Raw genomic sequence first — 27,155 nt, forward strand, 5'->3', positions numbered from 1 at the left:
GCGTTGGAACTTTAACTTGAACCAATTTTTTGTTACACTGGGCTGCCTCCAGGCCTAGTTACCACTTAAGCCACATTAACCAAAGCGATTAATGGGTTTCACCTGCCCTCTTGGCTGGCCATGGCCAATTTTTGGGATGTACATTAGTACTGTTGATACAGCAATTTTTGTGGGCCCTCGCCTACAGTGTAATCAAATTAAGTTTTAGCCCACCTGCATTACAGCTGACGTTACCTCAGCTGTGTTGGGCAATGCAATGGGATATTTTTATGTACCGCCGGTGGGTTCCAGGGAGCCACCCATGCTGTAGGTGCACACTGAGTTTTTAATACATCTGTACACTTCTAAAGAACCCGTCTGACTGGGGCATGCAGTGTGGGCCGAAGCCCACCTGTATTACGCAAGACATTACTACCTCAGCTGTGTTGGGCAATGCAATGGGATATTTCTATGTACCGCCGGTGGCTTCCTGGCACCCACCCAGGCAGTGGGTCCACAGGGAATTATAAATGCATCTGTTTCCACTTATAAAGAAACCCAGTCTGACTGGGGCATGCAGTGTGGGCCGAAGCCCACCTGCATTAACCCTTTCCAGTCCACTGTGTGACCTGTGAAGACATTAGGGTTTAAGGCTGTACAGCTCCGTTGTTGGTAGACGTCCGTCGGGGTTCTCTTACTGTATATTGCCAGCCTCTCTGCTGTCGGAGCCTATCCTACGTGTCAGCTCATGCAGTACTGGCTTTAGCCAGCATATAGCGCCGTTGTATAACGGCAGAAAAAGAGTAAGCCCCCTAGGAAAACCATATACAAATTGGATTGGAAAGGGTTAAGCACAACATTACTACCTCAGCTGTGTTGGGCAATGCAATGGGATATTTCTATGTACCGCCGGTGGCTTCCTGGCACCCACCCATGCTGTAGGTGCACACGGAGTTTTTACTACATCTGTACACTTATAAAGAACCCCAGTCAGACTGGGGCATGCAGTGTGGGCCGAAGCCCACCTGCATTAAGCACGACATTACTACCTCAGCTGTGTTGGGCAATGCAATGGGATATTTTTATGTACCGCCGGTGGGTTCCAGGGAGCCACCCATGCTGTAGGTGCACACGGAGTTTTTAATACATCTGTACACTTCTAAAGAACCCGTCTGACTGGGGCATGCAGTGTGGGCCGAAGCCCACATGTATTACGCACGACATTACTACCTCAGCTGTGTTGGGCAATGCAATGGGATATTTCTATGTACCGCCGGTGGCTTCCTGGCACCCACCCATGCTGTAGGTGCACACGGAGTTTTTACTACATCTGTACACTTATAAAGAACCCCAGTCAGACTGGGGCATGCAGTGTGGGCCGAAGCCCACCTGCATTAAGCACGACATTACTACCTCAGCTGTGTTGGGCAATGCAATGGGATATTTCTGTGTACCGCCGGTGGGTTCCAGGGAGCCACCCATGCTGTGGGTCGACAGGGACTTCACAATAGGGGGTTGTACCTGCCTGTGTCTATGAATTAAAAAGCCCGGTCTGACTGGGGCATGCAGACACCTTGACAGAATGAATAGTGTGTGGCACATAGGTTCCCCATTGCTATGCCCACGTGTGCAGCTCCTGATGGCGGTGGCACAGGATTCTATTTCTCATTGCTTCTGTACAGCATTGTGGGCTATCGCTCCACCACTTTTAAAGAGGGTCGCTGCCTAGCCGTGCCAACCTCTGCAGTGTGTGCCTGCGGTCCCTCGTCATGGCAGACGCAATTCTAAATAGACATGAGCGTGGTGTGGCATGAGGGCAGCTGAAGGCTGCCCAGGGACACTTTGGTGTGCGCTGTGGGGGGGAGGGGGGGCGGTTGGGCAGCATGTAACCCAGGAGAAGTGTCAGTGGAGTGTCATGCAGGCAGTGATTGTGCTTTGTTGGAGGTAGTGTGGTGCTTAGCAAAGGTATGCCATGCTAATGAGGGCTTTTCAGAAGTAAAAGTTGTTGGGAGGGGGGGGGGCCCACTCTTGCCGGTATTGTGGCTTAATAGTGGGACCTGTGAACTTGAGATGCAGCCCAACATGTAGCCCCTCGCCTGCCCTATCCGTTGCTGTGTCGTTCCCATCACTTTGTTGAATTGCCCAGATTTTCACACATGAAAACCTTAGCGAGCATCGGCGAAATACAAAAATGCTCTGGTCGCCCATTGACTTCAATGGGGTTCGTTGTTCGAAAAGAACCCTCGAGCATCGCGGGAAGTTCGTTCCGAATAACGAGCACCCGAACATTTTGGTGTTCGCTCATCTCTAGTACTCACCTTTCCGCTGCAGCCGGAGTTCAGCCGCATCTGGCCAGCAGTTCTCCTGAACTGCTTTCTGTAGTATTCAGCAGCCGGGGATTTAAAATCCCCGCCTGCTGAATGAGCTGCCTCTGATTGGTCACAGCCTCACCAATCAGAGACAGCTCTCACTCACCCATTCATGAATTCATGAATGGGTGAGTGAGTGCTGCCTCTGATTGGCTCAGCGCAGGGACCAATCAGGGGCAGCTCTCAGCTGAATGACAGCTTTATTAATAAGTGATCGTATTATATTTTTATATAATATATAATTTATTTTTAGTAGCTCTGTGCTACTCCTATGCTGCCCTCCCCGGCAGTGTGCTCTAAAGGTAAGAAGCCCTTCTATTCTGCAGGCGGCTTCTCTTCTCACAGCGCTCACTCTGCTGGACCCAATGCATTGACTTAGTGCATTGGGTGTTCACCAGTATATGTCACAACCCAATGCACTGAGCCCCTGTAACTACATGGGGTCTGGCTGAGAGCATGTGCTGTGAGGAGAGAAGCCATCTGCAGAATAGAAGGGCCTCTCTTCTTCACAGCACGCTACCATGGGATGGCAGCATATCAGCAGGTGGATCAGTAAAATGGTAAGACATAGGAGGCACAAGGCTATTCAAAATAAATTCTATATAATACAGACACATTAATCAACTGTAATATGGGAACAGTTGTGTCTGCAGCTGTTGTAGAGAGAACAAGCTCAGAAACAGCTGGATGGAGCGCCCTCTACTGTTATACAGCTAGGCAATGACAGATTTCTCAGCCTCTTTTTCACATAGCTGTTTAGCAAAAGGCAGGTTTTGTAAATAAAATGTACAGAATAAGCTGACAAAACCTACTGCAAAAATTCTTAGAATTTTCTATTTTGTACATAAATAAATAAAAGCAAACGCATGTAATCTTTACTCTGCAAAATGTTTTTATTTTTAGAAGCCCTGGAGCAATAGGCAATTGTTGCAAAAGTATACACACCCTTTAATAACAAAATGTGGGATATTAAAGAAATCCATTCAGTTTGTGGAAGGATATTTAATAGTCTCTCCTAAAGTAAAGTTCTACCTTAAATATTTACAGAGGAATAACCAGTATCCTGTCATTCCTCCCTAGATTTCACCGACCCCGCACTCACCATGGACCTGGTCACACTTCTCGTCTCCTTCGTCGTCATCTTATTTTTGGTCAATGCTTTTAAGAACCAGAAACAAGGAAATTACAAAAATTTCCCACCTGGACCAAAACCTTTACCGATCATTGGGAATGTCCTCATGCTGGACATGTCAAAGCCTCATATAACATTCATGGAGGTAATGTACAAATTCTGTAATAATATAATGCGGGGGCTTTCTCACCGAAGGGCCACATTCAGAACAATACTATTCATAAGGGCCACATAAAGCTTAGAGATATTCTCAAAGAAATACCATTTAGGGACATTGACAGGTGGATTGGAGCCCAAAAGAAGAGTAAGCTACAACGATTAGGTTACATGGGGCCATCCACTCCCTTTGGAATACCCCTTCTGCCCAGCAAACTAGGCAAAACTTATGTACTTTGCTGTTGTAGAAGCTCGCTCAGGCTCTGAGATCGGTCGGCACAGAGGGAGAGGGGACCGTACTGAATGTGCTCACCCCGCACAGGATCACCACTTTATAACTGCACAGAAAGAATCTCCATTGACAGGGATTTCTTGTGATCATCTTTAGTGCCAGTGCGGCACTAGATGACCGGAGTCAGGCCACATTCTCACAGCCAACTTTACTTAGGTTGGGTATAGATTGGATATTGTCCTGCACTTCACAGAGCTTTATTTTACAGCCACTTAAATATACAAGTTGGTGGCGATGGCATGCTGCGCTCACTTGGCTGTCTCTCTGCACGGTCTCTGACCCTTCACAAGGACTAAAATGACCGTGTTCAGCTTTTTCGCAGTTGTTCAGAGGCAACACACTCCGTTTTTCTCACTTTTAGATATAGCTTACTATGCAGAGTTTTCCATCTTTGCGGTCGTCCTTTTTGGCAATGCCCATTCCGCTTCCGCCAATGTGAGGCCCGACACCGCAGCCATTACCATACAAAATGGCCAGGGAAAGAAACAGAATAACATCAACGTAAAATTAGCATGTACTGGAGTGCCCTCTTACATTCAATCTCAGGGGAGGTACCTGACACTGAAATCCAGAGAAGACAAGAAGAGTTTTGGTTTTCACAAGTCATAACACTGTAATAGTTTAAAGAAACAAAACTCCGACATTTCCGTGGATTCCAGCATAAAATGAGTGTCGTATTTAACTTATTGGTGGCATATCATGATATCCTCACAGAGCCGATAGGGTTCAAGGGAAATCTGCTCTAAAATTATTTTATAGGAAAAACATTAATTTACTAAAATAGATAAATTTGGAGTGATGACCGCTCTAAGGGCATATTCACATGTGGATTCCACTGAATATTTTTATCCAGGCAGAATCTGCCTTTGAAATTTGTATTTAGCTTGGATTCACATTTTGATCAATGTCAGTTTGTGTACTGGTGCTGACTTTGATCGCTCCCAAGCAACCTAGCCCCATACGGCACTCCTGTGAGGTGCTCATGGCCCTGGAGTCTGCCAAACCTCTGCACTGCACTAATTTGAAGCGTTAACAGCTCGAAAGTCTGTAGCCTTCCCTTGGGAGCCTTCTAATCAGCAAAGCCAATCCTGTGGAATCTTGTGTGTAGCAAGGGCAGGATAGTACGCCAGTTGGCCACTCAATAGAGGGCCTCCACATCTACTTCCTTTAGGCCAAGTCAAGCAGTTAGTTTCTGTGAGCTTAACTGAAGCTCTAATTAGCATCTAATATTAAACTTTCAAGATGGACTTAAATAGACTTTATTTCACCCAGTAGAATGGTGCTGATAGGCTGTGGTGTGGAACTACAATGCTGGGCTGTTTAACTCAGTCTATACTAAACTTTACCTACACCAGCACCTGTAAGTTGTTAAACTATGGCAAAACACATTTAAAGACATATATACACATTCTAAAGCATAAATGAATGGTACACAACATCCGGGCTCTTTCACACGAGCGTATAGTGGCTGTGAAAACCATCCGATATATCCTCCCCATCTGATGCATTGGAAACCTTATGTGTAAAAAATGGCCATCTGGCAAAGATAGCGCGTATGTTCCGTATTCCCAACGGCCATTTTTACGCCGGCCGAGAAAGATAGTTCTAGAACTCTTTCCCAGACGGAATACTCCAGCTATGCCATAGACTCCTTTTGGAGCCTATAGGAGCTGCCGGGAAAAAGGGAAATGGGAGGCAGTTGCCAGCTGTCTGCAATGTCTGGCTGCCATCTGAGGGGGCAGGATGGGGCAGGAGCTAGTGTGCTAAGCTCTCGCCCCATCCCAACCCCTCCCATGGCTGGCAGCTGACAAGGGGCGAAGAGGGGACAGGAGTTTAGCATAATAGCTCCTGTCCCGCCCCTTTGCCGACAGACGCTCAATGGTATTCTGAGTGCGGCGTATAATCGCCACACTCGGCTGCCTGAACGGGCATTTAAACGGGAGTTTTAGCACCCCGTAGGCGTGATTTTCTTCCACACTGTGGCTGTGACACAGCTGGCAAAAAATCTTCACACCCTTGTGAACGAGCCCTCAGTAGAATGCAAACCACTTTCTTTTGGGACCGGAGTCTCATTGAAGGATACCACAAGATGATTTGTTAATACGATCAATGACAGCTCTGGGGAAGAATGATCAGCTGTAAATCTCCTTGTTTACAGGACCAACCAGCATTTTTATGCTCCTCTAAATGTCATGATCAGCCTATGAACGAGAGTTTTTTTCTTTTGTCAGCTGATCACTTGTTCTTTTATATGGCCCAATTGTTTGGCACATAAGTCTTCGGGCTCCATAATTGGCCATTGTAGATGAGTCTTTATTGTTCAAACCACAATCCAAGATGAGAAATGCTTTTCATACACTGTTTCTCCAGGAGGCAGTTTAGGTATTTATTACGAGTGCTGATCACTTTCCAGTCCTTCACACTTAGGCCTCATTCACATGAGCGTTTCTACGTGGCTATTTAGCAGCATTTAAACGTCCCCTGAAAATTGTAACCTTCTAAAGCTTTGGTCCACAATGTTTTTTTTTTGGTCCATAATGTTTTTTTTTATCCACGTAAAAACTTTGAGCCAGTAAAAATACGACATACACCACCGAATATGGCAGTTGATTTTATACGCGGACGGAAAATATAGGTCTTGCTCTTTTCTTCGTCTGATACATTTTGGAGGCTTCCATTGACTCCTATGGGAGCCGAACAAAAAGGGAGTGGGAGCGAATTTAGCAGCACCCAATGCTGCAAAAACATAAAGCATTAGAATCCACACAGAGGATTTTTGCTGTCCAAGAGAATTCCAGGCTGCGGCGCATTTTTTTTGTTAATCCACTGCACGGGGCCGTGTGATTGGATGAGAAAACGCAAATTTTAGCTGTGACTCGATCATGGCTTTTTCACTTCCCCGTGTTTTTTGGCCGCAATGCGGCCAACGTAAGGATGCCACTCCCTTGTGCAGGAGGCCTTATACTGCATATTTGCTCTTGGTGCCAACTGAAGAGTCAACGACACATTTCTGCACTTAACAGGTAGGCAGAAGATATTTATGGTTTAACCAGAGTCCACTTTAAGGCTTCCTACTGGGAGGTATAGGCTTTAGACAGGCTTTTTGGGGTGATATTCTTGTGTTCTAATTAAGGAATAACTATACAGACAAACCTCTTCCCCCACCAGTGATTGATTAGGGATAATTGAATCCAAATCTGTCTTCAGGAAATTAATGATTCAATTCTAGTATGTTTTGCAGTAGCTTTTTTGTATGAAACAGTGACAGTTGGGGTCCTTTTACACAGGATGACTGTTGGGCGCCTAAGGCCTCATGTCCACGGGGAAAATCAGGCCCGCTACGGATTCTCCATGTAGAATCTGCAGCGGGTCCCTCCTGCCCTGCGGACATGAGCGCTGAAAATAGGAATTTAAAAGAATTTACCCATCCGGAGCGGTTCGGGAAAGTCTTCTCTTCCTCACGGCCGGATCTTCTTTTTCGGCCGGCGGATGAACTCGGCACGTCGCCGGCACATCGCCGGCGTGCCGCGCGCATGCGCCGGGCACATCCGCCGAGCCGAAGCAAGAAAGATCCGGCCGTGAGGAATAGAAGACCTTCCCGGTCCGCTCCGGATGGGTAAATTCTTTTAAATTCCTATTTAATTCTTATTTTGCCCGTGGACATGAGCCCTAAGTCAGTTATCCCAACAATTATCACTTCCGGCCTCCCACCTCCATTCACAGTAAACAGGCAGTCATAGATAATCAGATCATTGTTAGTTCTTTATTCCTTGCATAAACTTGACAACGAATGACCAGTGAATGAATTATCGTTTGTTGTTCGGTCGCAGGCAGTGTTTATACTGAGTGATCAGCGCTCCTTTCCTCACAAAGGCTAGAGATAAACTGAAAGATAATTGTTCCTTGTAAAAGGACCCTTAGGTGCTTATATTTTCTGTCACTATCAGGTAAATTACTAATTTTCTGATCTGGGTGTTCATATTTTGAATTTCTCATATATAGTTTATTCCTTTAAAAATATATGAGAGATGAAATATTCCTCCACGGCGCCACCTATTGGAAGGTAACTACCCTATGAGTCAATATCTGACAATGTCAGACAAACCTCCATTCATGTTACAAAGTCAGGTATTGACTCATAGGGTAGCTGCCATCCAATAGGTAGTTCTGTAGAGGATTCTTCCATCACTCATTTGCATAGCTTATTCCCAGGGAGCATTGCATGGACTATAAGAGTCCCTACACCCTTGTGGTACTGGCTCTCCAAGGAGAGAAACATTACAATCCCCTATACTCAAAGGTCCATGGTAGAAGTTATCTTTTAACCTATTAGTTTCATTGTCTTTATCTCCTTAAGTTATAGATACAGTTAATCACAATATATCTTCACAGCTTTCCAAGACGTACGGCCCGGTGTTCAGTGTCAATATAGGCATGACAAAAACAGTTGTCCTGTGTGGTTATGAAACTATTAAGGACGCGCTCATCAACCATGCTGATGCCTTTTCCGACAGACCAATTGTACCTGTGACTACCAAGTTATTAGGGAACAATGGTAAGCAGTCTCTCTTATACTAACTATCCCCCTCCAAAAGTCAAAGTTAAGGGACTAGTAATAAATTGCTCACATTTTATTTTGAGTTTCCTCCCTTTCCTATTTTCATCTAATAATCCAGAACATTTGGTAAACCGAAACCCAATAATTCTAGAATAGCAGGATTGTCTAGTTATTAATTATTGACGATCTATTCTTGGGATAGGCCTTCTATAGTAGATCAGTAGGCAGTATTGATTCTGCTGAATCCTGCAGTAGTAGAACAAAATAGAAATAAAATGAGTAATAATAGTGAAGAAATTCAATACTTTTAGGCCTCCCACACAGATTAATTTTTCAGCTTTTAGCGCTGCGTTTCCAGTACAGCGCTAAACACTGTCAGAGTTTCCCATTTTTTTTTTAATGGATTCTCTCAGACAGCCGCTCGATCACAGCGCATTCCAGGGAAGCAATTTTCGAGCAGAGTCTATTGTATTTTTGGGCGGCCGAAAATAATGCGGCAAAGCGTTGCGATTAGAGATGAGCGAGCACCAAAATGCTCGGGTGCTCGTTACTCGAGTCGAACTTTCAGTGATGCTCGAGAGTTCGTTTCGAGTAACGAACCCCATTGAAGTCAATGGGCGACTCGAGCATTTTTGTATATCGCCGATGCTCGCTAAGGTTTTCATTTGTGAAAACCTGGGAAATTCAAGAAAGTGATGGGAACGACACAGAAACGGATAGGGCAGGCGAGGGGCTACATGTTGGGCTGCATCTCAAGTTCCCAGGTCCAACTATTAAGCCACAATAGTGGCAAGAGTGAGACACCCCCCCCCCCCACTGTCAGCATAAAGATCGTTCTCCTCTGCCACAGCTGTAACAGCTGTGGCAGAGAAGAACGATGTTAGCCCATTGAATTCAATGGAGCCGGCAATACAGCTGGCTCCATTGAAAGCAATGGGCTGCCGGCGATCGCAGGATGAATTGTCGGGAAGGGCTTAAATATATAAGCCCTTCCCTGCAATTCATCCAGAAATGTGTAAAAATTAAAAAAATATATACTCACCTTGTCCCGGCAGAACGATGTTAGCCCATTGAATTCAATGAAGCCGGCAATACAGCTGGCTCCATTGAAAGCAATGGGCTGCCGGCGATTGCGGGATGAATTGTCGGGAAGGGGTTAAATATATAAGCCCTTCCCTGCAATTCATCCAGAAATGTGTAAAAATAAAAAATATATATATACTCACCTTGTCCCGGCAGACGGAGTTCAGCGCGGCCAGCGGCAGTCCTCCTGAACTGCTCTGAACAGCTGTGAGTAGTATTCAGCAGCCGGGGATTTAAAATCCCCGCCTGCTGAATGAGCTGCCTCTAATTGGTCCCAACCTGACCAATCAGAGGCAGATTCCACTCACACACCCATTCATGAATTTATGAATGGGTGAGTGACTGCTGCCTCTCATCTGATTGGTCCCCCTGAGCCAATGAGAGGCAGCAGTCACTCACCCATTCATAAATTCATTGAATTCAATGGTCAGTGCTCGTTTAATCGAGACGAGTACCGCGTGGTGCTCATCTCGAGTAACGAGCATCTCGAGCACCCTAATACTCGAACGAGCATCAAGCTCGGACGAGTATGCTCGCTCATCTCTAGTTACGATTTATTTGAAGCACTTTGCTGCTTTCATATGTGAGGGAGGCAATATACATATGAAACATTAAATATCTAAATTCTATTGAAATCATTTAAAGGATTTTTCTAGCTCACACACATCAAACATAATGCTTGCCGGCCCAATCCATCCCGTCACCTTGTTTTATGCATCAAACCGGCGGCAGTAGTGCAGTCTGTGATTGCTGACCGCCAACCCCTGCGTTTGTGCAATCCTGTACGCCAAGCAGCATAGGCACCAAGGAGAGGGATCGGCGGTCACAGGCTCACTGGCTGCTGCCGCTGCCAGTCCGGGACTGCAGGCTTAAGGAGTGGAAAGTCTGGGATGCTGCCCAGCCAGAGGTCAATAGGGGATTCATTGTTACTACTGGGACTACTATGCACATCATGTGAAAACATATGCTCATGTGAACAAACCTATTGAAATCAATAGGTTCTATTCACTGCGTATTACACTGCACAAATACACATGTGAATGAGCCTTTACTATGCAGTCTTACAGTTACAATCAGCCATTTGAATGCAAACATAAGGCTTATATGGCCCTCGGCCAGAATGAGCTTGATTCCAGTATTTTTTCGCTCAGAATGCTTTCAAATAATAAAAGTGATTATCACCTCACTGATCCCCCACCGCTCTCACTCAAAACTTCCTGGCATCAACTGTTGATCTCCTAGGCCCTGTGAGGATGGACATGTGACTTTCTGCAGCCTTTTCCTGACAACCTCACCACTATAGTGACCTGCTACATCCACTGATTGGCTGCAGTGCTCACATGTCTATATCAACAAGGACAAGAGGACCAGGAGATGCAGTGATTGTTTGCTGCAGTCACATGACCATCTCAACAAGGACCAGAGAGTACGGAACCAGCAGAATCCCTAAGATGCATCAGAATGAGAGTGGTGGGGATCAGTGAGGGGAGTATTAATATTTGTATTATTTTAAAGCATTCTTTTTCATTAAAACCTGCAGACAATCACTTTAAGACCTGAGATATAATAAGATTAATGGGCTCTTAATCTGATTTGTGATATCAAGTCATAATTCTTACTTCTGTAAATTCTATATTTCTATATTCGGAAAAGATTTTAAAGTAACAAATCTCATTTATGAGAAAAAATGGCCATATTAAAGCTTCATACAACTTCAGAGTATGAAGTTCAGACTATACCTCCAAAAGCCATCAACTCCCATAAAAATCAGAGATAAAATATGGTCATGTACCACTGGGTGTAGAGTAGTTTTATAAGGATATTCTTTACTAGAAGCATTACCTTTAAGTTAGATTACAGCCACAATATGGTGCTAATCGTATACACCATATGGTGACACAAGGAGAACCTACAAAGGAAGAGATTAAATGTGCAGAAGAAAACTAGCTCTTAGAAATAAAACATTTGGAAAACCCTCCATAGGTCCTTTCAGAGGGTTATTTTCTATTATTAAGAATACATTAAATCCCACCCCCGAGGAACCCCGCTCTGGCACCAGTATGGATGTAGGGAGTGGAAACCTGCACCAGGGATCCCTCTCTATTAAATAAGTATGGATGGCCACTACAAAATGTTGCCCTGGACGTAGGTCACGGGGCATTTCTGTACATGCACCCAATGTACATTCAATGTAAATTCTGTCCATTGAAAACTCACAGGCAGCTTGTCCTAATAACTGATCAGGAGGATTCAGCTAATCATTGGGTGACCTGTTCTCTGATAAGAGTAAAAGAAATGAAAAAGGAGGGTGGAGCAAGACCCAGTGAGGGTAGTGGAATATTTATGGAGTACAAAGAGTTTTCAATGATTGAGTATTTTGAATGGTGGAGGTGCTGCCAACCAGATGACGCTCCACCAGTGTGGGCGTAAGTGTAGCGAAAAGGATGTGAAAAGAACTGGTATGGAGGCGCAACACTCTAAGCTACTAGAAGATGTAGATCAAAGTCCAATGTGTGATGGTGAAAGCACTTCTTTTTTATTATTTTTTCAGAAATTAAAAACCAGCAATGGAATACGCCAGCCGAACTGACGAAGGGGTTCTTCCCCGAAACGCGTATTCCATTGCTGGTTTTTAATTTCTGAAAAAATAATAAAAAAGAAGTGCTTTCACCATCACACATTGGACTTTGATCTACATCTTCTAGTAGCTTAGAGTGTTGCGCCTCCATACCAGTTCTTTTCACATCCTTTTCGCTGTTCTCTGATAAGGACTTGTCCATACTGGACCTCTCTATTCCCATGTGTTAAGAATAGGAATAGCATGTATTTATTGCATTTAGGTGTTGTATTTTCCAGTGGAGAGAACTGGAAAGTGATGAGAAGATTTACACTCACAGCATTACGAGATTATGGAATGGGCAAGAAAGCCATAGAAAACAAGATCATTGAAGAGTCTGAGTGCTTAGTACAGAAGCTGAAGTCATATGCAGGTGAGTGAATAAGGTCTATAATCATGTGTGACACTGGATGGATAATGTTGGATGATCCCCATCAGGGCCAAACTACTCTACTGGCAATTCTGGCCAACACCAGATGGGTCAGTATCCACAGTGGGGCGCTCACAACCCCCCATGTGCTTCCTCAATTCTTCCTCACCATACTCATGCAGATGATGCTGCCTTTATGAATGATGTTCAGTCTTGTGCTCCATGCAGTAGTGTGTAGTGCTGATCATCTCCCCCTCTCTTCTCCTCAAACTAATTTTTTCCAATTTTACAGGAAAACCCTTTGATAATCTCACCAGTATTAACGGTGCAGTGGCCAATATCATTGTGTCCATACTGCTCAGTCAAAGATTTGAGTATGAGGACCCAACCATATTGAGGCTGATGAGCCTAACTAATGAGAATCTAAGACTCCTGGGAAGCCCCTGGATCCGGGTAAGTCAGAAATATATTACAGTATGTTATAGTTTTTGTAATTTTGACTAAAGACATTTGCTCATAAGAAAGCTCAACATTGGAAAATTAATAAAATTGTCAGAGACGTAAAGGGGTTATCCCAAACTTTTAAATTATGGCCAACAATCACAAAAATGGGGGCCCTGTATGAATGGAGTGCAGCTGAAGAGTACAGACTGTACTCAAATGAGAAAGGTACCTGTGTGTCCATTGCCAGGACGGATCCACTGTAAGTTAACAATAAAGGTTCTTTTTGAAAGACAGCAAGTAGAGATCTTGAAAATAGGAAAAAATGATACAGAAAGTAGACTGGAAATTCTGTACCCTTATTTGTAGAAATTAAAATATCCTTTTAAAGATTACAGGACTGGATTTAAAAGGGTTGTCCAGAAGCTTTAATTTTTCCAGAAAGTAGTGGTAGGTTGTAATATGGAAGATAATACTCATGTATTTTGCTTCCGCCTACTGCTGCAATCCCCCAAGTCTTTGCTTACTTCTCGATAACGCAACCATGTGCCATCTAAGCTCATGACCTCTGCAGCTAATCACTGGGCTTAGCAGTATGAATGGTTAAACTGCACTTGACCAGCTTCCAGGAGGCACATGGCGGTTGGAGGGGTCTGGAGAGATGGCAATTGGAGCAAAAGACCTGAATATAGTCTCGTATTTTACAGCAGTCCACCACTTCATAAAAAAAAAAAAAACATTTAACTGTTGTGTATAGAAGGCACAAATGTAAACAGCCCTTATTATTACAGTTTGTATATATACTGATTATTACTTATGTTTGTGCCCTTCTAGATGTATAACAGTTTTCCATCATTGATGGATTGGCTCCCCGGAGCTCACAGAACAATTTTTAGGAACTTTAGAGAGTTTCAGAAATTCATAAGAGCAACATTTACAAAACAGAAAAAAAGAACTGGATGTAAACGACCAGAGGAACCTTGTTGATGCCTTCCTAGTCAAACAACAAGAGGTAAGACATGGACCATTACCAGTATTAATAAGTAAACTAAACATGGATTACACTGTATGCAGAGTTTAGATATAATCCTCTAATCTAGTTTGTGATAAACTTTGCCTCATTGATCAGAATGGACCACCTATTATGTTGACAGATTTTGCCCTCCATGCCAGAAGGTGTCTGTTACCCTCCTAATTCTTTTGCTAATTTCCTATTCTCATGTTGGCTAGCAATACAATTGGTCTGGGGGAACCTAGATGAAAATGGAAAGGACCACTTAGGGCTTTGATCCCTCTCTCCAAAGTTTTCACACCAGCCACGTGTTGGGCTTCCGTGGCATGTACAGTACGCTCTTGACTAGTTTATAGAAATGAACTGCATAACAAACTGTGTCCATAGGTTGTGACTAGTATTACAGCTCGGCAGTCAAGTGAACAGGTCTAAGGCTTCAGTCATACTTTTACGTTCAGGGGTTCATCCTGGCTCCATTCTGAAATCCAGAAAACAGGATTGGGTTGGGAAACCTGGATCTTTTTCAGCCATTATTGACAGGTACTGAAATGAAGAGCAGTAAATTTCCATTTTTGCGGGTTTCTGTTTGTTTCTGGCATTCTGTGCTGGAAAGAATAGTGTGGTCGACCACAGAATGCCGGAAACCAACATAAAACTGTCAAGACAGATACCTATTGGTCCCCCTTCTAGCAACTGTCAATGTCAGATAAATTACATCCAGGAGGCACATCTTGAAGTGGTACGAGGCCTCTGGATGTAAAGACTAAATGTAGAATGAATAAAGCCTTAGCTGCAATACCACATACAACCTGTGGACAGCAGTGGCACTGTTTTTAAATATAGGTTTTTACAGATTTTTAAATATTTGAAAAGACAGCAATATTTTTTCAATCCTTTTCCAAAGTTGTTTTACTGGCCTTTTTAAATAGCCCATAATTTGTGAAAGATGCAAATGGATAAAACACAATTCAGCATTTAATTTTGTTCCATTGTGTTGTTCAGGGAAAGCCAGAATCTGAGTATTACCACAATGATAACCTAACTGCACTGGTCAGAAACTTGTTTGCTGCTGGAATGGAGACTACATCAACCACCCTGACTTGGGGACTTTTGTTGATGATGAAACACCCAGAAATTCAACGTAAGAATTATATGTATAAAACTCATAAAATGCTCTACAATGTCAAGGATTTAAAGAGACACTATGACCAAAAATGATATTTATAGGTTACTAGTATTTTTTTTTCATTTTTCTTCTTTTATTCAATTCACGGGGTACAGAAAGTCTAGTTAATTCTAAGAAGCCCTTTCACAGATTAGACTTTTATAAAATCACGTAAATAATTTTTATTAAGTAAATATGTTTAAAAATACCCACACTAGGGGCGGCGGAGCCTGGCCGCTGAGCGAGATGGTGGTCTGAGTACAGGGCTCCGTCTCAGCGGTGCTTTCCAGGGCTAAATACAGCAGCTACAAGCAGCGCAGATGGGGAAGATTACAAAGGAGAGAGGAGGGGAACCCTCAGGAACACCCCGATCGCAAAAGGGACAAACAGATATGCAGAAATACCTTAAAGAACGGAGCGCGCGCTCCTCCCGCACCCAGCTAAAGATGGCGCCGGCCCGGGACTCTGCAGCTTCTGCAGCAGCTCACAGTAAGGCAGAGGAGGAGGGGGGGGGTCATCAGAGGAGGAAGAGGGAGAGAATGTCTCTAGAGCTTTTATGAGAGACTTATTCTCCCAAGCCCTACTTCCACTCAAGTTAGATCTTACAGAGATTAAGGAGGACCTGAAGCAAATGGGGCGACGTGTAGAGGACTTAGAATCCACCTTTGCCTCCATTATCACACATTCGTGTGAGATGGAGAAAATCATAAAAGAACAGCATGAGCAGCTTAACAAAACCCTTATAATGCAAGAAGACTTAGAGAACAGGAACAGGCGCAGCAACGTGCGCATCAAAGGGCTCCCTGAATCCTGGGCTACTGACTGTCTCCACAAAGTTGCAATAGAGATTTTCACCTCATTATTAGGAGCAGAAAGAGCCGCAGCTATTAACATAGAGCGGATACACAGAGCCCTGCGTCCTGTACCCCCTGCTTCAGACCCCCCCCCCCTTAGACAATATTTTGCGAATAGTATTTCTCAGGGTGATGCACAACATTCATCAAGAGACCCTGGCTTACAGAACGGGAGGGGATTCGCCCCCAATATTGCCCCGAGTTTCTTATCTTGGGCAGGGAAAGAGGAATCAGCTGGCAGTTTGCCCGCCGATGAAGAAGGGTTTATACCACATATTTCTAGACCCCCACTCTCTCCCTTGGGTGGCGACTCTGAGGTTTTCCCAGTTCGGGAACAATTGTCTTTCCCCCTACAGGACACGAATAGTCCTGGAGGGCGCCTGCCAGGTCAGGCTGTTGATAGTTTCCCTAGTGACCCTGGTGTTTAGGGGTCACTAGTGCAATACCGATTGAAACTCTCCCCCCCCCCCCCCCGGAGGAGGACCGGGATCATACCGGACCTTTCCTTAACAGGGCGCAGAGAGCCAAAGTTCATTACTGTTTATACTTGACTTCTGTTTCTTTAACCTACTCATCCTTCCCTTCCCCCGCTTTTCCTTACTCCTCCCCCTACCCCTCAGGTGAGGACCCCAGTGGTACATTGCAAAAGTATAATCGCCAATTAATATTATCTTCTTTTCTCAGATATCGCTCTACCTTTCTACATACTGCAAACTATGAATGATCTACGCCTCACATCATTCAATGTCAAGGGCCTCAACTCGCCTCTGAAATGCCACAACATCGCATTGCTGCTAAAAAGGTACAACTCGAAAATTGTTCTCCTGCTGGAGACGCATTTTAGAGGGGACAAGTGCTTCGCATTGCCAGGCAGACAGTACCCCCAATGCTTCCATAACTCCCACCCCTCCTCGGCATCTAAAGGAGTCTCCATACTCCTTCACAAGTCTGTGAATTTTGTATGTGAGTCCCAATACTCGGACGGAGAGGGGAGGGTGTTATTTCTTAAAGGTCTCTTGGATAATGTTAAAATCACTGTAGCAAATGTATACGCTCCAAACACTGACCAGGTCACGTGGTTACTCAAACAGTTCGACACACTCAAACATTTTGCAATAGGTCACGTGATATTGGGGGGCGATTTTAATGTCACCCTTAATCCTGTATTAGACTCATCCGTGGGCCGATCCCAGATCTCGCAGGTCAAATTAAAGGGGTTGTCCCGCGCCGAAACGTTTTTTTGTTTTTTTTTCAACAGCCCCCCCGTTCGGCGCGAGACAAACCCGATGCAGGGACCTAAAAAAAATTCCGCACAGCGCTTACCTGAATCCCAGCGCTCCGGTGACTTCTTACTTACCGGCTGAAGATGGCCGCCGGGATCTTCTCCCTCGGTGGACCGCAGGGCTTCTGTGCGGTCCATTGCCGATTCCAGCCTCCTGATTGGCTGGAATCGGCACGTGACGGGGCGGAGCTACACGGAGCCGCTCTCTTGCACGAGCGGCCCCATTGAGAAAAGAAGAAGACCGGACTGCGCAAGCGCGTCTAATCTGGAGATTAGATGCTGAAAATTAGACGGTACCATGGAGACGAGGACGCTAGCAACGGAACAGGTAAGTGAATAACTTCTTATAACTTCTGTATGGCTCATAATTAATGCACAATGTATATTACAAAGTGCATTAATATGGCCATACAGAAGTGTATAGACCCACTTGCTTTCGCGGGACAACCCCTTTAAGAAAACTTAACCGAGGCCTCCAGGAATTGGGATTGATCGATGTATGGCGTCTCCTTAACCCCTCAGTGAGGGACTACACTTTTCTTTCTTCGGTCCATTCCTCTTTTCAGAGACTGGACTACCTGCTGATATCCAAGGGACTATTGGAGTTTCTAAATAAAACGATAATAGATCCGCTGACCATCTCTGACCACGCCCCCATACACACCCTGCTCAGACCCATCTACCCACCCGGCAAAGAGTGGAGATGGAGATTAAATCCATCATTGTTGGACTCAGAAGAAGAGGCTATAAAGCTCTCTAAAGCCATTGAGGAATACTTTCTTCTGAACGCGAACGGAGAGGTCGGCACCCCCACAGTCTGGGAGGCCCATAAGGCCTATGTCAGAGGCCTATTAATCGCACTAGGCTCCAGGGTCAAGAAAAAATTACAAAAAGACATAGATAAAAAACTCACATTAATAGCTAAGCTTGAACAATCCGTCAAACTTTCGCAGACTCTTGATAACTTGGAGAGACTAGAAGACTTAAGAAAAGATTTGAAACTCTGCCTTGAATCGAGGTTCAATAAAAAGAGCCTCTTTATGAAGCAGGTTGTGTACGCGCAAGGAAATAGGGGCAGCAAATTTATGACATCGCTAATTAAAAAAGCCCGGGCCAACAACACAATTAGAGCTATCAAAACCACATCTGGCACAATGGCTACATCCTCTGAGGAAATCGCCAAAGAATTCCAGATGTTCTATAAAAAATTATACAACATACAAGCATCCCACACGGGAGAAGGGAATCAGAGTATGCAAGAGCAAATTGACAGGTTCCTCCAGAAAGTAAACATGCCTAAGCTGGATCACCGGGAAGCGGAATCTCTGCTGACCCCGGTTTCCCAAGAGGAGGTAAAAAACCTGATAGATTCCTGCCCACCTAACAAAAGTCCAGGCCCTGACGGATTGACCAGAGCCTATTATAAAACCCTTCAAGCAGTGCTGGTTCCAAGGCTAACGGATCTCTTTAACGCCTTACTGGGGGGTAAAGAACTACCTAGACAGGCACAGGAGGCTCAGATTACCCTTATCCCGAAAGAAAATAAAGACCCCAGACTTTGCGGAAATTATAGGCCGATTTTGCTTATTAATTTGGACGTAAAGTTGTGGGCGAAGCTTTTGGCGAAAAGGCTCGAGGCTCTGGTCCCTTCCTTGATTGACGGGGAACAGGCAGGGTTCGTGAGAGGGAGAGAGGGCAAAGACAACTGTCATAGACTACTACACGCAGCTCGTTATGCCCCAAAACACCAAATTCCCCTAGCCTTTGTAGGCACAGACGCAGAAAAGGCGTTTGATAGGGTGAATTGGACATACATAAAAAGTGTACTGCTTAATTACAATCTACCTCCAGACTTTGTATCTGCTGTTTTTACACTCTACGCTAAACCCCACGCGAGACTGCGAGTAAACGATGCTATGTCCCCTCCATTTGAAATAAATAACGGTACACGGCAGGGGTGCCCTCTCTCCCCCACACTATTTGTTCTGGCTCTGGAGCCTCTCCTGGTGGAAGTGAGACAAAACCCGAACATTAAAGGCCTTTCTATTGGGGACAAGGTATTGTCTACAGCGGCATTTGCCGATGATATTGTCTTTTTGATCACCAACCCTATTGAGGGTCTCCCCGGGCTAGTGGGGCTGCTGAACCTCTTCGGAGAAATTTCAAATTTCAAAATCAACTTCCATAAATCCACAGTATTGAATATCTCTATCCCCCGTGCCATTTCTAACACCCTCTCGACATCCTCCCCCTTTACGTGGTCAGAGGTATCAATGGACTATTTAGGAGTGATTATAACAAAAAGAGCGGAAGACCTGTTCAAAGCTAACTTCATACCACTGGTAAACAAAATTAAGAACCTTCTGAGATCATACGATATACCAGTTATATCGTGGTTCGGTAGAAAGAACATCCTGAAGTCTTATATACTTCCAATAGTGCTATATAGAATAAGGATGCTTCCTATTCACCTCCCTACAAGCTTTTTTAAAACCCTGCGCACCATTTTCTCCGGCTTTGTATGGAGACAACGGAGGCCGAGACTGGCCTATAGCCTAATGATAAGGAGGGGGCCTGAGGGAGGCATCGACCTGCCCAACATAAGCGATTATTACAGGGCTTCACAACTAGGTTACTGGATGAATCTAGTGAACCCGATAGGAGACAAATTACTAGCAGCAATGGCCCTGCAATATAACAGGGAGGCCTCGGAGGGGCATTTATGGCTACCCGAAAAAACCCACTATAGAGCAAAAAACTTTAATCCCTTGCTGACAGGCCCGTGTAAAGTATGGGACGGGGTAAGAGAGAGATTGGCTCCGTCACCCTCACCAACCTTTCCCCTGAATACAATACACAAATTACTGGACCTCAGGGCTGATCCAATCACTGAGTTGGTCTGGAAAAAATTCAGAACCCTCAAGATTGGAGACTTGCTTTCCATAGCGCATCTTTCCCCTTCAGAGATACTCCAAACCCTCCTGCCCTCGCATAAGCTATCTTTTCTACACCAAGCAATGGTGACCAGCGTAATAGGAGAATTCATTAAGAGATATAAAGGGGCCAGACCTTTGCTTCCCTTTGAGACTACCCTGAATAATAAAGACCCGAAATTAAGGAAAATTGCTCCTCTACGTAAACGCTACATAACACCTCAGAGTATAACTAAACCAGCTTTCATTAGCTCCTGGGAGAAAGAGCTTGGTGTGTCTTTATCCCAAGAAGACATCAATTCAATATTAGCAACTTCATTTGGTATCTCCCCCTGCATTATGGCTCAGGAAGCGCACTATAAACTGCTTGTAAGGTGGTATAAGACCCCGCAGTGGCTCTATGCTTATTAATTAGCCTCCCACGATAAATGTTGGAGGTGCGGTAAAGAGGAGGGGTCGTACCTCCACCTATGGTGGAACTGCCCCCCCCCCCCTAAAATCCTACTGGAAAGGAGTTGAGGAGATCCTGAGGAAAATTAAACCAAACTTCACACTCTCACCAGAGATACTGTTCCTCTGGAAGCCTTCCGCAACATTCCACCCCAGAAAGGACAAACTGATGGCATTCCTAATAGACTCAGCTAAAGCATTAATACCACTGCACTGGCAATGCGAAGCACCCCCCTCACTAAAACAATGGAAAGAAAGAGTAGATAGTCTCTTCAATCTAGAAGAGCTATCGAGTTGGAAGAATGGCACACATAACAGATTTACCAAAATCTGGAACACCTGGCGCAGCTTGAGGCTCTTGGACATCTTTTCTCATAGAGGTCCCTCTCCTACTACCACCACCACCTGAACCCCCCTCCCGTCCCCCCCTCCTTTCCCCAACCCCCCCATTTACCCCCCCCCCAGTCTCCACTTAATTGTTTATTAAGAATTTTATGTTTGATGTTTTATCTCAACGCCTTGGTCTTAGGATTAGCGCTAAGTAGCGCAAAGCACCAGGATGATTGAGATGCAAAATGCGTACTTAGTATGAATGTAAGCAAACAGCTATACCTCAACCTAAGCTTGTATTTTGATCCAAATGAATGTTTGTTTCTTGCATTGAGTGAAAAGATAATTGTTTTTGATATCCTAGACGACTTGTCTGTTAGAAAAACTTGAATAAAAATTGATTTGAAAAAAAAAAAAATACCTACACTAGGGCTCGACAGCTGAGGCATTGTGTCCCTATAGGTAATAGTGGACCTCAACACCCCAGCAACAGAACAAAACACTCAGACATGTATAGAAAGAGGATGAGAAACCCTAGTTATTGGTCATAATAAACGACCTAGTAGAGTAGGATAGGGTAGAGATCACCCACTGCAAAACGGATGTCCCCAGTCAGGACAACTGGTATAGTACTGATGAAACCAACTCAGTAGTTAGAAGATAAATAGATAACCACTATGTATTCTAGAACTTCTAGCTTGACACGTTTCACCGCCTATAAGGAAGATCTTAAGGAAGTAAGAGAGCTTTGTGTTGAAGACACAGGGTAAAGATACTAACACTGAGAGTCTTAATTGAAAATCACATCTGAAATTCCCGCTATTTTAAAAATTATGACAGGGACAATAAAGGTTTAGTAACCCAATAAGAGATCCATTCCAGGTACAAGTACAGCAGTGTACCATCAGTGCCTAGAATACATAGATTAACTGTATAGTCAGGTAGGGTGTGAGGAAGTAGCAGCGCCTCTGGCCTTGATAGTAGGTCAAGCCCTGAACTACCATCAAGGCCAGAGGCTCTGCTACTTTTTTATTTTAGGACCTGTCAAGATCTCTAGGGGGATTTCTTTATTTGAAAGGGATGTTGGGCACAGGCATCTAGCAGTATTATTAGGCTCAGTTAGGGATCGTCCTGGCAGCCACTACACTAAGCCCAAAAAGATTTGCTTCCTCACCCCCTGCCTGACTATACAGTCAATCTATGTATTTTAGGCATTGGTGGTACACTACTGTACCCTCTCTCACCCTCTTTCTACATATGTCTGAGTGTTTGTTCTGTTGCTGGGGTGTTGAGGTCCACTATTACCTATAGGGACACCATGCCTCAGTTGTCAAGCCCTAGTGTGGGTGTTTTTAAACATATTTACTTAATAAAAATTATCTACGTGATTTTATAAAAGTCTAATCTGTGAAAAGTTTTCTTCTTTTATTCAGTCATTTGGTATTCATTTCTATTCTTTGATATCTTGTTTACTTCATGAAGGTGATTTCATAGCAGGAAAGAATAGCTTTACAGTAAGGCCTAATGTACATGTCCCTGTAAACTGTTCAGTTCCAGAATATTTTAGGTCTTCAGGACTAGATTCTGCTCAGTAATCAAGTTAAATGCATATAACTTTTTTATTTGTTATTCTTTTTATGGCATTTTTATAGGACCAAAGCACAATTTTTTTTAGGTTTAGGGCGTCTACCCACTGGCGTTTGCGATTTTCGTGCGTGAAAAACGCAGCGTTTTCCGTGCGGTTTTGGCGTGTTTTCCATGCGTTTTTCGCGGCTTTTTCGCGCCTTTTCCGTTAATTTCCATTGACATTCATGGGTGCATTAAGAGAAAAATAAGGACACATATGCAACTGACAGTTCCTATGTTAAAAATTGCAACGGACCAAAAAAAAAAACGCAAGTGGACAAGAACACATTCTATCCTAATTGCTCTTGAGAAAAAACGCAAAACGCAAAAGAAAAAAAATCGCCAGTGGGTAGGCGCCCTTAGAGTTTAAAAAATATGCTTTTTTCATTCTAGTTATTTTTTTTCCTAATAATCATAAAGTGGACATTTTATTTGTTCTCTAATGTTAATTTTTATATTAATGATAGACAACAAATAAACTGTCTATTTTATGGGAACAGTGTGATTATTGAATTACACATCTAATTTAGAGTAGTTGGGTTTGGCTAGCATTGCAATAATGATTGTTAAAGAAGGCCACTAAAAAACTTTTAGTAATTATTTTTCTCTTCCAATGAGGAGAGCTGCCCTATCTCAGAGCCAATTGGTCGTGCTGCATCGCTCAGACAGCTAGCTTCAACCCGCTCCATAAATATACATTAGCAGAGGTTTAAGGATCAGGATTCCATGGGTGCCTCGGAGACAATAAGAGATTTTTTTTCTCATTGTTTCTACATAATCCTCATGAATCAAGCCATGACATACCTCATTACATGCCGTGTTATAGGGTTATTTTCTGCTAGAAGCATTGCCATGTTGAGGCACACATAGTGACTAGTTCTGTAGTATGGACCTGCAAGGCTGTGAGGAGACCCTATGAGTCATAGTAAGTGTACCTGGTGCCTCTGTATGACATCATATTACCGATGTTTTCTCTCTACAGCATTGTATTACCCATGTTTTATCTTCTGCAACCCTTTTTGTGAAAAATACCTCCTACTTCCGACAGACCAATGCTTCTGTCAATAGTCCTCTGTCTTCTGGTGATAACATAGTCATAACAGTCAAATTATACTGTATGCTGTAAAATGAGATCTTTCGTTTTACAATTTTAACATATGTCCTTTCTAATGACTTTGCCCTTTAAGCTTTTTTTCCTGTCCTAAAACCTTTGTCTGGGTTGACATTAAGGTTTGTTCGGTCACCAGCTATGTAGATACACATGAATAATAAGTAACATCTTTTCTCCTTCCTGGCAGAAAAAGTACATGATGAAATTGAAAGAGTGATTGGTTTGGCTCCACCTCAAATGGAACACAGGAAACAAATGCCATATACCGATGCCGTCATTCATGAAATCCAGCGCTTCGGGGATATTGCACCAAGTAGTGTCTCACATGCAACTTCTGAAGATGTCACATTCAGAGGCTATTTTCTTCCAAAGGTGAGAAATAATGTTCAGCTTTATAGTGGATACCTCCAAGCAGGAAAATAGTCAAATTGAAGGCTAGTAGGTCATGTGCTCCGAGTACTGAGTGGCAGTAGAGGCACAAATAAGTCCTTTTGCTTGACCGGCACATCTAGATGCTGGGCTACAGCAGCAAACTAAATCTTTGACCTAAGCGAAGCAAAGCTAGCTATGACTCCAAGAATATTTGAATAGCTTTATCCAGAGGTGTAACTGAAGTTCATGGTCCAGTCCTTTGTTTTTCCTGCTGGATATATTTAAATACGTAGCAGTTAACATTCCATTAATCATGATACCAACTCTAATCTGCATTAGGATCACTCACACCTTTAACCCCTTGAGTGGCACGCCCGGAAATTTTCCGGGACAAGCTCCACTGCTCATAGCGACACAGCCCGGAAGATTTACGGGCTATGTATCACTATGGGAGCTGCAGAGCACAATGCCACAAGCTGTGACAGTGTGCTCTGCTTGCACAGACCCACAGAGAACAAAGCAAGGGCTTTGAAAAACCAGCAGAAGATATTGCCGATATGCCGGCAATCTCCTGCTTTGTTTACAGGTTGCCATAGAGACCATCGGCTTGTCAGAAGCAAGCCGATGGTCTCTGTGGCAGGGAGAGCTGGTTGTTAGCTGTCAGAGGACAGCTAGGTACTAGCTCTTACAGCAGAGATCAGAGAAAACCTCCGATCTCTGCTGTGTTAACCCTTTACATGCGGCAGTCTATGTGACTGCAGCATGTAAAGGGCTGTCACTGCAGCATGTAAAGGGCTGTCACCATCGGACCCCCGGGATGTGATCAGGGGGTCCTGATGGGTCCCTGTGGAAGTCCCCTAAAGGGACAAAAAAAATAAATAAATAAATAAAAATTAAAAAAAAAAGGTAAAAAATTATAAAAAAAATAATAAAAACACTTGTCTCCCTTTACTTTGTAAAAAATCAAAAATCCAATGACACATGTGGTATCCATGCGTCGTAATGACCCAGAGAAGGAAGTTAATACATTATTTAACCCCTTAATGACATGGCCCCTTTTTTTCTTTTTTCCCCATTTCTTATTTTGCTCCCCCCTGTTTAAAAAAATCACAACTTGTCCCGCAAAAAACAAGCCCTTATATGGCCATGTCAATGGAAAAATGAAAAAGTTATGGCTCTTGAGACGCACCTGCAAAATTAGTTGAAATTCAATGATTAGACCATTTTAAAAAACCTGCCCTGGTGGGCACGACAGGGTGGTAGGAAACCCGCCACTCAAGGGGTTAATGTGCCTTTGTGTCATTTGCTGTTTTTTACATCATGTATTGTTGTTCTATAGGGTATACCTCATAACGGATTGTTATTTTTCCCTCCAGGGCACTCTTGTTATCCCATTGCTGCACTCCACACTCAGAGATAAAACCTACTTTGAGAAACCCGATGACTTTTATCCAGAACACTTTCTTGACTCTAAAGGAAATTTCAAAAAGAATGAGGCCTTCATACCCTTCTCAATAGGTAATACTTAAAATGCTTTTTTAATAGTAGGGGCCACTTCATGAAAGTCCAGATGACATATCTCAAAGACTTTTACACAGGAAATCATCTGCCCATGCTAAAGAATGCTGACTGACAATCAAGGTTACCAACCTGAACCCTGCCGACAGTGATTCTGTCAGTCAGAGCTGGTTCTTTTTGTCTACATGGCCAGATGGTCATCTGTGTGAAGGCAAACAATTGTTTATATGATAGTTCGCCCCCACAGAGCTGTAAGCTGTTGGCTGCATATCTTCCTGTTTAAACAGGAAGATATAAACGAACTTAACTGCCAGTGAGCAAATGTTTGCCCATTCATCGGCTGAACATTGTCCCATTTACATGACCCAATGAGGAAAAAAGGACATTCAGGTCTAAGTTAGACCCCTTAAAAGGGTTGTCCAGAAATGCACAAAATGACTGCCTTCTGTGCAGTCTGTGGCAACCCGTCCAAGGATCAGAGAATGTGCAGACCAGAAAGGGAAAGGGGCTATGGGTGGGTGAGAGCCTAACACTACACTATTCTGCCGGAAGTCAGATTGGCTGGGATTGTGCAGGGGAGATCCTGAGGGTGTGGAGAGTACCATTTTAATCAAGATGTTTGGCTTTCCATGTTAAAGTGAAATAATAACCATTGGAGTAACAAGTGTAAATTATGACAAATCAAAGTCCCAAAGCTTTATATTAGATATGTATAACATCTTAATTCCATTCAGTTGTAATCTCGAAATATTTCTCATCTTCTCTCGATATTTTCTCTTCCTTGTAGGTAAGCGGAGCTGTGCGGGGGAAACTTTGGCTAAAATGGAGCTATTCCTCTTCTTCACAACACTTTTACAAAACTTCACTTTCAAGCCCACACCGGGAGCCAAACTGGACCTCTCTCCTGCCATGGGGACTACAAACTCCCCCAAACCCTTTGAGATCTGTGCCACATCTCGCAAATAAGCCAGACTTTCAGTTCATGTTGGCATAACTTGGAGGTGAACAAGGACTCCTATGTAGTCCGAAACGCGTTCTCCAAGCTCATGTACTGATTTTATGGCACTATTTTTTTTTTAAATAAAGCAGCACACAATATCCCTTGAGTCTATAAAAGATTCATTTTTCCTTGGGCTGCTTTGCATGTTGGCATAACACATCTTGTATCGCATCATCATTGTTTAAAGAGGTTCTCCACCAAATCTTTTCAAATAGAATCTATTGTTCTCTATTAGAGATGAGTGAGCACGCTTGGTAAGGTCAGTTACTCGAGCAAGCTTCGCTCATCTCGAGTAACTAACTTCTCGTCTGAGCCGCGTACCCCCACCGGCCCTCTGAGCACGCTCGGACGAGAAATCAGTTACTCGAGATGAGCGAGGGTTGCTCGAGTAACTGACCTTACCGAGCGTGCTCGCTCATCTCTATTCTCTATCATTCATATCCACCTGAAAATGAAACTCTGACCACTATAAAAATTATTCAGAGCAGAATTTTAGACCCATATA

General features: G+C 43.8%; 1 protein-coding gene and 1 pseudogene across 1 annotated transcript in view; both read left to right on the forward strand.

Annotated features, from left to right (window-relative positions):
• LOC136620599 (cytochrome P450 2C14-like) overlaps positions 1 to 27,155 on the forward strand; it is a 274,638-nt gene that overhangs the window by 132,397 nt on the left and 115,086 nt on the right. The window lies entirely within an intron of this gene.
• Positions 3,435 to 26,616, forward strand: LOC136620694 (cytochrome P450 2C14-like; annotated as a pseudogene).

Source organism: Eleutherodactylus coqui, chromosome 1, assembly GCF_035609145.1.
Source record: "Eleutherodactylus coqui strain aEleCoq1 chromosome 1, aEleCoq1.hap1, whole genome shotgun sequence".
Lineage (NCBI taxonomy): Eukaryota > Metazoa > Chordata > Amphibia > Anura > Eleutherodactylidae > Eleutherodactylus > Eleutherodactylus coqui.